The sequence below is a fragment of the Peromyscus eremicus genome, chromosome 13 (genome assembly GCF_949786415.1).
Source record: "Peromyscus eremicus chromosome 13, PerEre_H2_v1, whole genome shotgun sequence".
Classification (NCBI taxonomy): domain Eukaryota; kingdom Metazoa; phylum Chordata; class Mammalia; order Rodentia; family Cricetidae; genus Peromyscus; species Peromyscus eremicus.
The window spans coordinates 2619027-2633995 of record NC_081429.1 but is presented as its reverse complement, the minus strand read 5'-3'; the positions used below and the strand labels follow the sequence as shown (position 1 = coordinate 2633995).

The 14969-nt window shown below is 45.7% G+C and overlaps 1 non-coding gene across 1 annotated transcript; it reads left to right on the top strand.

The window, feature by feature from the left end:
* The first annotated feature begins 11339 nt into the window (after positions 1 to 11339).
* On the top strand, positions 11340 to 11458 carry LOC131923718 (small nucleolar RNA SNORA44). The gene has a single exon (XR_009382655.1). It is a non-coding gene; the product is annotated as a small nucleolar RNA SNORA44 (small nucleolar RNA).
* The last annotated feature ends 3511 nt before the right edge of the window (positions 11459 to 14969 follow it).

Sequence of the window (14969 nt, the reverse complement as noted above, 5' to 3'; positions counted from 1 at the left end):
TCAGTTGGTAGAATGCTTACCTAGCACACACAAAGCCTTGGGTTCGATACCCAGTACCATGTAAACTGGGAATGGTGGCACACACCTGAATCCCAGTGTCCAGGAGGTAGAGGCAGAAGGTTCAAGGTCATCCTTGGCTACAGTGAGTTCAAGACCAGCCTATAAGACTTCAGACCCTATCTCAAAAAAAATGAAGCTGAGTATGTTGGTGCAAGGCAGGAGCTGATGTAGAGGTAATGGAGGTGAACCACAGCCAACAGTATGAGTTCAAAAAACCACCTGAAATATATCTAACCAGGTTTGCTGGCTCCCACCTATAATTAAGAGCATTCAGGAAGCTGAGGCAAGAAAATATTGAGTTTGAGACCAGGTACATAGAGAGAAAAAAACAAACAAACAAAACCATCTGTCTAAATCCTACATTGTTTTCTGCCTTGAAATGCTCTTAATGATTTAATATGGAAATGAAATCATTTTAGAAAACAGTTTTTATCTGAGTAAGTACGGAAATTATAGGGTTTTGATGGTTGCTAAGAGAATTGCTAGCTCTAATCCTGGACTGACAAGGTGTGTGTGTGTGTGTGTGTGTGTGTGTGTGTGTGTGTGTGTGTGTGTACACGCACGTGTGTGTCAGTACAGACGCGTGCACTTGATGGGGCAAAGAGATTTAAGTGACTAATTCAGCATCATCACTCACCACAAAACCACTTCACACTCACTGCCCCTCTAAGCAATGAAGAAAAGATTCCAAGGCAGCCTTCCATCTTCACACTGACCCAAACAGAAGCCACCATCAACATCTGGGTGGAAAATCCCAGTATCCTGTAGTGCCAAGCAAGGCCTGATGGTTTGTTCCTTCCCGATGACAACCTGTGGAGGTGCAGGACGGGGAAACGACCAGCAAGGCTCTCGAGGACCAGACTCAGAGAAGAGGCAACAGGGTCTTCTCAGCCCAGATCTGAACCTGGCCGCCCTGCAATGCCACCAGCGCCCTCACACCTGTGGAGAGGCCTCCAGCCACATCCTCCAGACTCTGACCCTACTCTGAAAGGGGAAGACCCCTTCCCACCCACTAGTCTCACCTTATTCGTGGTAGGGGACTGACAGAAAAGCCACAAAGCAGGAGGGAGACCAGAGCACCTCAGCAAGTAACTCAGCCCACTGTGGCCGGGGAGCTGGGAGGCTGGTGCTGGCATATGAACAGTCCAGGGGCATTCTGCATTCCAGAAGGAAGGGATGCTCTAATTAATTCACTACCCAAACACCCACTGCCCTAGTTAGGGTTACTGTTGCTATGATGAAACAACATGACCAAAGAAACTTGGGGCTTACACTTCTATGTCACTGTTCATCATCAAAGGAAGTCAGGACAGGAACTCAAGCAGGTCAGGAACCTGGAGGCAGGAGCTGATGTAGAGGGGTGCTGCTAACTGGCTTGCTCCTAGGTTTCTTTTAGAACCCAGGACCACCAGCTCAGGGACGACCCCACCCACAATGAGTTGGGCCCTCCCCCATTGATCCTAATTAAGAAAATACTTTACAGACTTGTCTACAGCCCAATTTATGGAAACATTTTCTCAGTTGGGGTTCCCTCCTCTCAGATGACTCCAGCTTGTGTCAATTTAACATAAAATTAGACAGCACACTATGTGCCCGCAACTTCCAGTGTTTATGTAAAAGGATAACTTTTTAAATTTGATTTATTCATTTTATGTGTATGAGTTTTGCCTGCATGAATGTATGTGCACCACATGTGTGCCTAGTGCCCACAGAGACCAAAGGAAAGCACTGGATACCATGGTACTGGATTTGCAGGAGGCTGTGACCCCCTTGTAGGTGCTGGGAGACGCATGCAGGCCCTCTAGAAGAGCAGTCAATATTCTTAACCTCTGAGCCATCTCTTCAGCCCCAAAGATATATATATTTTAGACATGTCTCATATAGCCCAGACTGGCCTCAAACTCTGTATCTGGCCAAAGGTGACCTTGAACTTCTGATCTTGCCTCCATCTTCCTAGTGCTGTAGCTACGAATGTAAACTACCACACCCAATTTATATGATGCTAGGGATCCGGACCAAGGGCTTAGTGACTGCTAGGCAAATAAGCTCTCTACCAGCAGAGCCATATTCCCAGACTATAAGTACAAATCTTAGAAAGATAAATAAATAATTCTCCCCCGCAATGAAGAATTCTAGAAGTCTGTAATTATTGTGGTTTGAATGTGGACTGTTCCCAGAAGGATTTGAACATTTGGTTCCTGGTTGGTGGCTGGTGGCTGTTTTGGGAGCTTATGGAACCTTTGCGAGCCTGGATGGGGCCACTCTTGAAGTTTGTAGAAGGAAGGAAGGAATACCAGTCACATATTCCAATCACCATGTCTTTCCCATGATGGATTAAGTTCTCTTCAACCATGAGCCAAAATAAATTGAGGAGGAAGAGGAGGAGGAAGCAAGCCTGGAAGTGGTGACTCACACCTTTAATCCCAGCCCTTGGGAGGCAAAGACAGACAGATGTCTGTGAGTCTGAGTCCATCCTAGTCTACATAGCCAGGTCCAGGCCAGCCAAGGATACATATGAGATGCTGTTTCAAAGAAACTCCATATCCTTCTTCAAATTGCCTTTGTCCATTTTTCGGTCGTTGTAGCAGGAAAGGAAACTGCTGTAGAGGAGGGGGCTCAAGTTCACATTCAGGCCCCGAGCCCACGAAGAAATCACCCTTCCCTGCTGTGTCAAAGCTTCTGGAGCTTGCAGATGCACATGCCCACACCCACAAGCCCTGCCTCTGCTTCCACTGTGGGGCCTGAGTGTCGTGACTCATGGGGCCAGCAGCAAAGAAAAGGAGCACCAGGGCCCACCCCAGCTTCTGGAGAAGTCAGCTGTCAGGCAGTCTTGGCAGTGCCTGCCTCTGCCGCCTCTAGTTGGGGGGCCATATTTCTTCTAGGAGCCATAAAAGAAAGCAGAATACCAGGTAATAGACTTCCAGGGTATCATTTAGTGACAGAGACGAGGGAGTTTTTTTGATGACAGTGTGAAGGCATAAGTAGAGTATTATATCTCTATATAAATTACGATTGAGGCCAGGTTAATTTTTTCTGGGTTTACATATGGCTGAGGAAAAGAGTGTTTGCATTTTTATGAGGTCATAGAGTGTCAGGGCTGACGAATGTCTCTGAGTAAGCATCTCACACACAGAACTTAACCCTTTCCTAGCTGCCTCTTGAATGGAAAACAAACTGTGTTGCTGAAAATCCACTTCCTAATGTGGAGGCAGACCTCTGGATGTGCTACCTCACGTCCCAGAAAGAGTGCTGATGACCCTCCTGGGAGCTGGGGTGCAGCTCAGTCATCAGAGTGCCTACCTAGGATGCATGAGGGTCTAGGTTAATCTCAAACACTCAGGGATGGTGGCACGCAGCTGAACTACCACTCCTAAGTTAGGAGCAGGAGATCAGCTCAAAGTCAGCTTAACTACAAAGTGAATTTGAGGCCAGCCCAAGCCACATGAATACTGAATCTCCTGTGAGAGTTCACGTGCCCAGGCCAAACTCACTACTTTCACAGGATCAAAGTGACACTCCAGGTCTCATACCAGAAGCCTTGCTGGAGTAGTTAGTTATATCTGTGTTTGATGGCATACCCCATCAGTTGCAATGAGGCTTCCTCCAAACTCCCCAAGAACACAGAAGATGGGGGAAAGACTGCTCTCCCAAAGTTACCAAAACAGCCTGGGAAACATACATCGCACAGACCTAGAATGGCTCCTGGGGCCTCTTACACTCTGCTCTGTGGGCTGAAGAACATCTCTCCACCAGGAGGGCACTGGCCATGGACCACAGCAGGGGAATCGCAGTGAACACTCTGGGAGGGCAGTGACAGTTTACAACCTCTGTAGTCCTCACCCTTTGGAGAGAGTATGGATTCTATGCTGAGCCCATGTCCTTAGCTGTGCATCCATCAGAGCTCCTTGTTCTGTTCCAGTTGCCTCAGATAATCTGTTCATGGACTACTTTTCCAAATTCTAGTCAGTCACAGAGAAAGCAATTTGCAGATTATGGGGCCAGAGCTTTCTCCAATTCCTCTGACAGGAACATTTCTCACCAACACAGTCAACTGTATTAGCATTTGCGGGTTGATGCACTGATCTCATGTACGTGTGACGCTGGTCTTGCCAGCATTCACAGTGAAAAAGCATGGGGTCGTGGAGGTTTCCACACCTAACAAGAGGCCCTGCAATATATAACAGGTTGAAATGTTTGTAAAATCTCTAAGGAGGCTGTGAACAAAGCTGTGAGAGTAACATCAAAGATGACAGAGAGTCTTCAGGGTGTTTGGAGATGCCAGGAGTATGGAAGAGAGGCACCAAGGGGAGTCAGTCCAAGAGAGAGCCATGTGGGTTATAAATGGCTGCCCATACCTGTTGGAGCTGGCATCATGACACGTGAGCCCAGACGTGGAGGTAGAGAACTCAGTGCTTGCCCCCTTAGTCTCGCTCCGCACGATGGTAGCTTGAGAATAAATACATACTTTCTATTTTACAGGGGCTCGCAGTGAAGAGCGTGCCTTCAACCACAGAAGAAACTTAAAAGATGGACTTTCTGGACAAAGGGTGGGACTTTAAGATTTGGGGGCTCCTTGAAATGCACCAAATACATTTTGCATTGAGATGGCCATGAGTCTTTGGGGCCAAAGAAGGAAGTTATGACTTGACTAGGAAATATCCCCACAGGCCCATGTGCTGAATGCCTGGTCCCCCACTGGAGGAGCCATTGGAGAGGTTCTCAAATTTTTATGAAATTTTGGGGCATAGTTGGAAGAAGTGCCAGTAGGGGCATCTTTGAAGGTGATACCCACTCTCTAGTCCCTTTGCTCTGCTTCCTGTCTGCCATGAGCCTCGTCTTCCACATGACGCTCTGCCTCACCACAGGTTCAGAATCAAAGGAGCCAAGGACCAGGAGCTGCAACCTCTGAAACCATGAGCAAACACTCCTTACTAGTTCTTGTCAGTTATTTTTGTCATCACCATGAGGAAAGTAGCTATGACATCAACCTTATGCCTTTATCGCACTGACTTGCTTAGTGTTGCATTCTAATGTTTTAGAGTCAGGGAGCAGAAGTCTTCCAACCATCTTATTTCCAAGATTATTTTGGCTGTAATAGGCTCTTCGGGTTTCCATATGAATTTCATAGTCAGCCTGTCAATGTCTGCAAAGACGACAACCAGGATTCTGGAAGGAATGTACTAAATCAATAGTTTGGGAACTATTGTTATTTATAATAACATTAAGTTGTTCCATCACTGACCAGAAGATGTATTTCTACTCATTAAAATATTTAAAATTTGGCAATATTTTATAGAGCGTATGATCCACAATTCTGTTTTCTTTCTTTTTTAAATTTTTTTTCCTTATTTTTATTTTATGGATGTCTTGCCTGTTTGTGCATCATGTGCATGCAGTGCCCACAGAAGCCAGAAGAGTGCACTGGATCCCCTGGGACTGGAGTTACAGGTGGCTCTTGTGGGTGCTGGGAATTAAACCTAGGTCCTCTGGAAGAACAGCCGGTGAGTGTCTTAACTGCTGAGCCAACTCTCCAGCCCTCCTGCTTTATTTCAAAGCATTGTGGTATTTTACTTTTGAGTCAGTCTCACTGTGTAGCCTTGGCTGGCCTGGAACATACTATGCAGACCAGGCTGAAACTCCAGAGACCCACCTGCCTCTGCCTCCAGAGTGCTGGGATAAACAACTTGTGCTGCTAGAGGACATTAGAGAACTCTAAAAACTGGTTTTTTTTTCTTATAACCTATTTCTTAATTTCATTTTTTTCCTTAAAATATGTGTAGAAATGCAGTTGTATTGAATATGATCCTGCGAGAGTGCTGAAATTTTTTGTTAATTCTATGGCATGTCCCAGTGGGGTGTTTTGTTTTGTTTGGCAGCATGATGACAGGAGGACTATGAAGTCAGAAGAGCTTCCTCTACCCATCTACTTCTAAAATTCAACAGAACTGATTTTACATTTCTTCAAAATGAGGAATATAAATTTAAATCCCATTCAAAATGTCTTTAAGATAAAGATCACAGTGTCAATTTTTCCAAATCACGAAGAACCAGAAGGCTGAGGTGTGGCTCAGTGGTAGAGGAGCCGCCTGGCAGGGCCAGGCGATGGGTTCCAGTACCACCAAAACCAGGGCTGGAGACAGCTCAGTGACAGACCAGCTGCTTAGCATGCATGAGGCCCCAGGCCCTAGTTCAAATTCTGGCACTGCAAAAAAATAACTAACCTTACCGGGTAGACATGTAGTTCTAGGCCTTGGGAAGTGGAGAGGCAGGAGGATCAAGAGTTGAAGGTTATCCTTAACTATATAAGGAGTTTGAGGCCAGCTTGGGCTACATCAGAGCCTATGTCAAAGGTGGGGGCTGAGGGCATATGGTTCCCTATAGCCTGTAATCACAGGGCTGGAGGAGGGGCAGAGACAAGAGGATCCAAGGGGCTTGCTAGCCACCTAGTCTAGCCAATCAGTGAGCTCCAAGTTCAGTGAGAGATCCTGTCTCAAAAAATAAAATGTGGGAAAAAATAAAAAATAAAATAAAAATAAATCTTAAAAAAAATAAGCATCATAAATTCTTTGCCAGGCGGTGGTGGTGCATGCCTTTAATCCCAGCACTTGAGAGACAGATGCAGGTGGATCTCTCTGAGTTTGAGGCCAGCCTGGTCTACAGAGTTTCAGGAAAGGATCCAAAAGCTACACACAGAAACCTAGTCTCAAAAAAACCAAAAATAAATAAATAAAATGTGGGACTATGGAGATAGTTCAGTGGGTAAGGGCCCTTACTGTCAAGCCTGACAACTTGAATTTGAGGCCTGGAATCCACATGATTGTAGGAGAAAATGGACCCCTGCAAGTTGTCCTCTGATCTCCATAAATGTGCGCCCTCTCTCTCTCTCTCTCTCTCTCTCTCTCTCTCTCTCTCTCTCTCTCTCACACACACACACACACACACACACACACACACACAGGAGGACTTTCAATAATAAATAAGGTGTAGAAGCAAATGAAGACGACACCTAAGGTCAACATCTGGCCTCTACATACACACGCGTGTACATACACCCACACACATGAGCAGAAGCAAATCTAGGTGTGATGCAGATGCTTGTAATCCCAATGCACGTGAGAGGAGACAGGTGGCTCTCTGGGACTCCCTGGGACCCTAGCCTAACTGCTGAGCTCCATACCAATGAGAGACCTGTCTCAAAATAAGATGGATAGGTAAAGATGTGTTACATTCGTTTATGCTGTGGAACATTTCGTTTTGATGATGCAGAGATGTGTTGCATTTGTTTAACTCTGTGAAGCTGTGTTACTTTGCCTGTCTAAAACACCTGATTGGTTTAATAAAGAGCTGAACAGCCAATAAGCTTTCTCAGGCCTTATGGAAATTCGAACCTCATGTTGGAACACCAAAATGTTGTTGGTTGTTTTTACTCTTTACTCTTTGTGGTGCCTGCCATCCAGCTCCCAAATAAATACACAGAGACTTATTATTATTTAGGAATACCCAGCCTTAGCTGGGCTTATTTCTAGCCAGCTTTTCTAAACTTATTATCCCATCTATCTTTTGCTCCTGGGCTTTTACCTTTCGATATACCTTTCTTTCCTTCTTACTCTGTGGTTGGCTGTGTCCTCCTCTCCTCCTTTTCTTGCTTCTTGATCTCCTCTTCCCAGATCTCTCCTCCTATTTATTATCTCTGCCTGGCAGCCCTGCCTATCCTTTCTCCTGCCTTGCTATTGGCCATTCAGCTCTTTATTAGACCAATCAGGTTTTTTAGACAGGCAAAGTAACACAGCTTCACAGAGTTAAACAAATGCAACATAAAAGAATGCAACACATCTTTGCATCATTAAACAAATGTTCCACAGTATAAACAAATGTAACACATCTTAAAATGACATTCCACAGCAGATAGGTTTCCTGAGGAACAACACTAGAGGTGTCCTCTGGCCCCATATGCACCTGCACACAGATGTGGACACAGACACGTGGTGGTGGTGGTGGGGGTAATTACACATTACGCATTATTCAGGGTCTATTTAGGGAAAAAAAAAACACAAAGCAGGAGAAACTTAATTACAATGAATTGCTAACTTTAATGGACTGGAGTGATGGGGGAATGGCTAGTAAGAGTAAGACCTCTGAAAATTACAGGAAAGGAGTAGGGAGTAAATGGAGACACCTCTGCACCTATGGCTGAGACAGAGCCTAAGAAACAGTCTCTGTGCTCCAAGATTAAGATCAAGACCTCAAAGTAGACTCAGGCCACGACTCATTAGATGGTGAAGTTGGCTGAGGCTTTTGCAGCCTCCTGGGGGAGGGTGCTAAGGGCAGCTGTTTAGTGTGTGTGTGTGCATGAGCGCGCGTGCTGCTAGCTGGCCACCAGGCACCATCAAAGGGAAGCACTGCAGAAGCCCTACTTATATAGCAAAGCAGGATGAATGAAAAGTCCACTTTTCCATTCCAGTGTTCCTACAGCGCCCTCTACTGACAGAGTTGAACATCAGGCCTGCAGGCAAATGACGACTTTGTTAACAAACAACAGATCTGGAGTTACATATGAAAGATTAACAACTGGTACATATATGCAATACTGAATATACTAATGCCTGAAAACATGACCCAAAATGAAAACACCATGGCATATTTTAGGAAATTTACTGGGTGAAAATCCTTGAAGTATCAAGAGGAGAAAAAGCAAGTGACTTCCAAAGAAAAGGAGAAAGCTCCAGAGTCCTCAGCAGCAATACTTTGCAGCAAAAGAAAGCAGTGGAACATGTCTCTGGGGCGCTCTGCTCACTTCTCTGTTGCTGGGAGAAATCCCACGATCAAAAGCAAACTGGGGGAGAAAGGGGTTACCTGGTTTACTCTTCAGGTCATAATCCATTATGAAGGGAAGTCAGGGCAGGAACTGGTAACAAACTGTGCTGTGCTGCTGCTCACGGGCTGGCTCTCTGGACCACCTGTCCAGGGGTGCCACTGACCACAGCAGGCTGGCTTCTCCCACATCAGTCAACAGTCACAACGATTACCCACAGACATGGCCATGGGACAATCTGACCTGAGCAACCCCTCAGTTGAGATCCTCGCCTTCCAGGTGACTCCAGGTTTGTGTCAAGTTGACAGTAACTACTGACCGGCACAGCCAAGCACAGTGACACATGCCTTTAGTCTCAGCACTCAGGAAGCAAAGGCAAGTGGATCTCGGGGGGTTCAACTCTAGTCTACAAGTGAGTTCCAGCCTATCCAAGGTAACACAATGAAAACATCTCAAAAAATAAAATTAATTAATTTAATTAAATAAAAACTAATCAACACAGGGAGTTAAATGTGGATCAAACATTTGAAATCCAGGAAAACAGACTTTCATACAAACTGTTATCTATGTATCAGAACTCAGAACATTGTTTCCATGAGATCTTCCTGGAAAATGTACTAGAGATAAGCCTCGGGCTGCCAAAACCAGCCGTGCCATCAAGAGGTAGAGAGCTCTGAATACACTGGGGCCTGTCCAAAAAAGCACGAGGTGCTAAAGGTGAGAATGGGTTTGAGAGGACTGCAGCTAACCCAGGAGTAGGCAGCCCACAAAATCCAACAGAAATGCAAGCTCTACACCAGACATGGAGAAGGAGAGCCCATGCGCTGGAAGAGGTGAAAGATGGGTCTTTACGGCTGGCAGGACACAACCAGTGTCTAAGGAGGCACATTTGGGTGGCAAAGCTATAAGGCAGGTGTGTTGGCTAGTCTTGTGTCAACTTGACACACAAACTAAAGTTATCTGAAAGGATGGAGCCTCAATTGAGAAAATGCCTCCATAAGATCCAGCTTTAGGACATTTTCTTAATTAGTGATTGATGGGGGAAGTCCTAGCCCATTGTGGGTGGGGCCATCCCTGAGCTAGTGGTCCTGGATTCTATAAGAAAGCAGGCTGAACAAACCAGAAGCAAGCCAGTAAGCAGCACCCCTCCTGGATCTCTGCATTAACTCCTGCCTCCAGGTTCCTGCCCTGATTGAGTTCTTGTCCTGGATTCCTCCAATGATGAACAGTACTGAATAAACCCTTTCCTCCCCAAGGTTCTTTGGTAACCCTAACTAAGACAGAAGGGAAGTTACTTAGCACTTAGAATTTCTTGGTATCATCAGAGCCCAGCAGGTCACCAGGCCAGCCATGGTACACCGAGTCATACCAGCAAGTCTCTTGCAAGAAGCTCTGGCCAGGCTGGCAGGAAGTAGATGGGCAAATGGGTATGTGTCAGGAGTCACTCAAGTCTAGATGAGATGAAAATGCACACACATACCATACTCTGCCATCATCCAGGAACTTGGGCAGTACCATAGTGACATGAGACGTGACCTCCAGCTGAGGGACCTTCGATACCTCTGTGGACAGAATTCATTTATCTCTCTGGCATTTACAGGCTTGGCCTTCCTTTTTGTAATTTCTTTGTGTGTGTGTGCCACTGTGTGCATATGGAGATCAGAGGACAATGTGTTGAAGCTGGTTCTCTCCTTCGACCACAAGGTAGAAGGATCAAACTAAGGCTGTCTGACTTGGTAGCAAGTGCTTTTATCTGCGGAGCCGTCTCACTGGTCCCTTGACCTTTCAAAGTCATCTCTGTGGTCCTAAACCACAGCATAGACTCTAATTTGGAGAATTTAAGCACTTATTCTGGATTTCTAAATCCAGACTCAAGATTTGCCCAGAATGCACTGCTAAGCCTCAGATTCCAGCCCATGTCATTATGGTATACTACTGTCCTCTGCTGGCCATTTGTAGTACTTAAGACAGCATTCAAAAAATAACCCTAATGGCAAAATGTGTAAGAGAACAAGTCAAGAAGAAATGCAATGAGATAAATGTATACACACACACACACACACACACACACACACACACACACATACATATGTCTATATATTTAAATTTAATACTTCTGGTTGTGGTCATGTGTTTAGTGTTTCTATTGCTGTGAAGAGATACCATGACTATGGCAACTCTTATAAAGAAAACATTTAATTGGGGTGACTCACTTATAGTTTCAGAAGTTCAGTCCATTATCATCACGGCAGGGAGCATGGCAGTGTGCAGGCAGCATGAAGATGTGCAGGCAGCAGACGTGGTGCTGGAGCTGAGAGTCCTTACATTTTGACTCAGGTAACAGGAAGTCAACTGGCTGTCACACTGAGGGAAGCTTGAGCAAAGAGACCTCAAGCCCACCCCCCGACGGTGACACACTTCGTCCAACAAGGCCACACCTCCTCATAGTGACACTCCCTTTGGGGGCCAATTTCTTTCAAACCACCATACCATAGGATTTCCAACTGCATTCTTCTCCAACTGGAGAGACTTTGACATCCCAGGTCAGCACAGTGCCTGCAATTGCCACTTGCCCTTCCCATGCATGTGTCAGAACTGGGGCTAGAAGCCTTCCACCTGAGACACACTCTGCACACGGAGCTCTCATTCTGAAGACTGCCCCCAAGTTTCTGTCTCTGCTCATCAGACTAAGAGCTATGTAACCAGTGGAGGGGCCTCATCTATGATGCAGTCTACAGCTGGGGAAATGTCATGGGAAGGACATGGCACACAAAGGGGCTGGCTCTGAAAGCAGAAACTGTTGACTAATGCCATTATATGTTACACATATGTAACTGGATCAATAAAGACTTTTTCAGGTTAAAAAAAATGTCAAAACTCATTAAAATTCAAGAACTGCTAACTGAAACTCCAAGAGAAGCTCAGTCAGAAGGTACATTAGTCAGCGTTCTTTAGAGGAAAAGAACTCATAGAATAAATCTATATATACAAAGAGTGGCTTACAGGCTACGGTCCAGCTAATCCAACAATGGCTGTTTACCAACAGAAGGTCCAAGAATCCAGAAGCTGTTCGGTCCAAAATGCTGAATGTCTCAGCTGCTCTCCAGTATACTCCAGAATCTCGAAGAAGGCGGCTCTAATACCAGTGAAGGGATGGACTTACCAGCAAGAGCAAGCAGGAAGAGAGGGCAAGCTTCCTTCCTCCGTGTCCTTTAAACAGGCTGCCAGCAGACGGTGTGGCCCAGATTAAAGGTGGATCTTCCCACCTCAAAAGATATGGATTAAAGGTAGCTCTTCCTATTTTGAATGATTTAATTAAGAAAAATCTCTCACAGGTGTACCCAGCCACCTTGGTTTAGTTAATTCCATATATAGTCAAGAATAGCCATCACAAGCCGGGCGGTGGTGGCGCACGACTTTAATCCCAGCACTCGGGAGGCAGAGGCAGGCGGATCTCTGTGAGTTCAAGGCCAGCCTGGTCTACAGAGTGAGCTCCAGGACAGGCTCCAAAACTACAGAGAAACCCTGTCTCGAAAAGAAAAAAAAAAAAATCCAACTACTCTTAAATCTCAAACATTTCACTGATAGGAATTTTCCTTAAGGAAATGATCAGACTGGGCTGGACAGTGGCTCAGTGGTTAAGAGCACTGGCTGCTCTTCCAGAGAACCCAGGTTGGCTCCCAGCACCCACATGGTGGCTCACAACCATCTCTAACTCCAGTTCCAGGGGATCTGATGCCCTTTTCTGGCATCCACAGTCACCAAGCACACACATGGTACACAGACAAACATGTCAGCAAAGCACACGTATACATAAAATAACAATTTTTTAAAAGAGGTCCTTGCAGTGATTAAAGCGTTCTGTATCATAACTGTGATTGTGGGCACCTCTGCCTACAGAGGTGAGAATGTTACCATCTGGAGTCTTAATCAGGTTTACTTTCTCTGCCAATTAAAGGCAGGAAAAAATCTCCAGTGCTACAGGTACCAGTGAAGAAATCTCAAACACAGCAAACAGGAGCAGACAGACTCAGCAGCTAAAGAAGTTGTTTTTTGTTTGTTTGTGTTTGTTTTTGTTTTTTTTGTGGGTGAGGAAATACACACATGTCCTAATCCAGCCTTGAACTTCTTGAGCCAATTCATCAGCAGGGACCCTACTGGCAGGAGAGAAAAAAAAAGCCTACAAGGCCTTTGTTTTAAGCTACCAGGCTTTTCTCTCAGGTCAGGAGGGTGAGGAAGAAGCCAGCCATCTTCTTCAGCTAGTTGTGCCAGCTAGTCTTTCTGTCAACTTGACACAGCTGGAGTCATCTGAGAGAAGGGAAACTTGATTGTGAAAATGTCTCTTAAGTTCTCACTGTCAGCAAGCCTGTAGGGTATTCTCTTAACTAGTGATTTCAGGGAGAGCGTCCGGCCCATTGTGTGCACAGGTGGGCTACCCCTGGTCTGGTTGGCCCTGGATGCTGTAAGAAAATAGGCTGAGCAAGTCATGAGAAGCAAACCTGTACACAGCACTCCTTTCTGGCCTCTTCATCAGCTCTGCTTCCAGGTGCCTGCCCTGTCTGAGTTCCTGGTCTGACTTCCTTTGATGATAAACAGTGAAGTGTTAGTGTAATCCAAATAAACCCTTTCCTCCCCAAGTTGCTTTTAGCCATTGTATTCCATCACAGCCATAGTAATCCTAACTGAAACAGAAACTGGTACCAGGGTAGTGGGGCACTGCCGTGTCAGACCTGACCATGTCTTTTGGGGGGATTGTGGAAGGACTTTGAGCTGAAAAAGCCATTGAGCACTCAGAGCTTGGTGAGCCTTTCTGTAGGTGTTTGGAAGACAAGAGCTGTGGAAACGTGGAGGATGAAGGCCTGGCTTGTGAAGTTTCAGAGGGAAGCAAATACTCTAAGGAGGCTACTTGTGTGAAGAATCCATGGTGTCTGGTCAGCTGGAACTGAAGTCAGACGTGATTAACAAGAGACCAATGTCATGGAAGTGAAACCTTTGCTTTACTGGGAAAATGGTACTGGTCAGCTGGAGCTGAGAAATTAGCAGTGATTAAAAAGAGACCAGCATCATTGAGATGAAATCTTCAAAATGTTTCCTCAGTGTCAATGCATAGAAGCTGTATTACAGAGGTGGCCAAGGTTGTACCTTGAGCTGGCAGCCAAACTGGGTAATGTGTAAGTCTCCCAGGCGGTACTGGTTTTGAAGGCAAGAAGGGGTCATAGAGAGCAGCTGAGGCGTGGCACCATGAGAGGCCAGAGAGGCCAATGGTGCAGCTGCTGCCTCAGTGGCATTTTCTTAATTAGTGATTGATATAGGAGGGCCCAGTCCATTGTGAGTGGGACCACCCCAGAGGAAAGTGGTCCTGGGTTCTATAAGAAAGCATGCTATGCAAGCCATGAGAACAAGCCTGTAAACGCACCCCTCCATCACCACTGCTTCGATCCTTGCCTCCAGGTTCCAGCCCTGCCTTCTTTCAATAATCAGCTGTGATATGGAAGTGTGGGCCAAATAAACCCTCTCCTCCCCAGGTTGCTTTTGGTCATGGTGTTTCATCACAGTAATAAAAGATTTTAAATTTATATATTTATTTAACTATGTGCATATGTGTGTGGGTTTATGCACATGAAGGCAGTGACTATGGAGGCCAGTAGATGGTGTCAGATAACTCCCCTGGAGTCACAGACGGTTGCAGCCATCTGATCTGAGTGCTGGGAACTGAACTTGGATCCTCTCCAAGAGTAGAATATGCTCTTAACTGCCATCTCTCTCGTCCCTAAACTCAGTGTGCAACTGGAAGAGAAAGTTGGCTTCTGAGCTTCATCTTTCATGGGAGTGCCCAATAATTCGTGGACAATTTTAAACTACAACATGGAAAGACGTTCACAATATACTAAGAAAATGAAGAGAAATAAGGAGAGCTTGATTGAGAACTCCTTAGCTCATCTACAATCCAGGCCTAAACCTAGGCCCTGACCCCTACCATCGACATTTCCCAGAGGCACAGCACAGGATTTCAAACCCTGCCGAAAAGTGGTTACAGACTGAGCCCAAAGGCCCAGCTTCACCCCAGAGTGCTCCACAATTGGTGTCCTCATTAGTA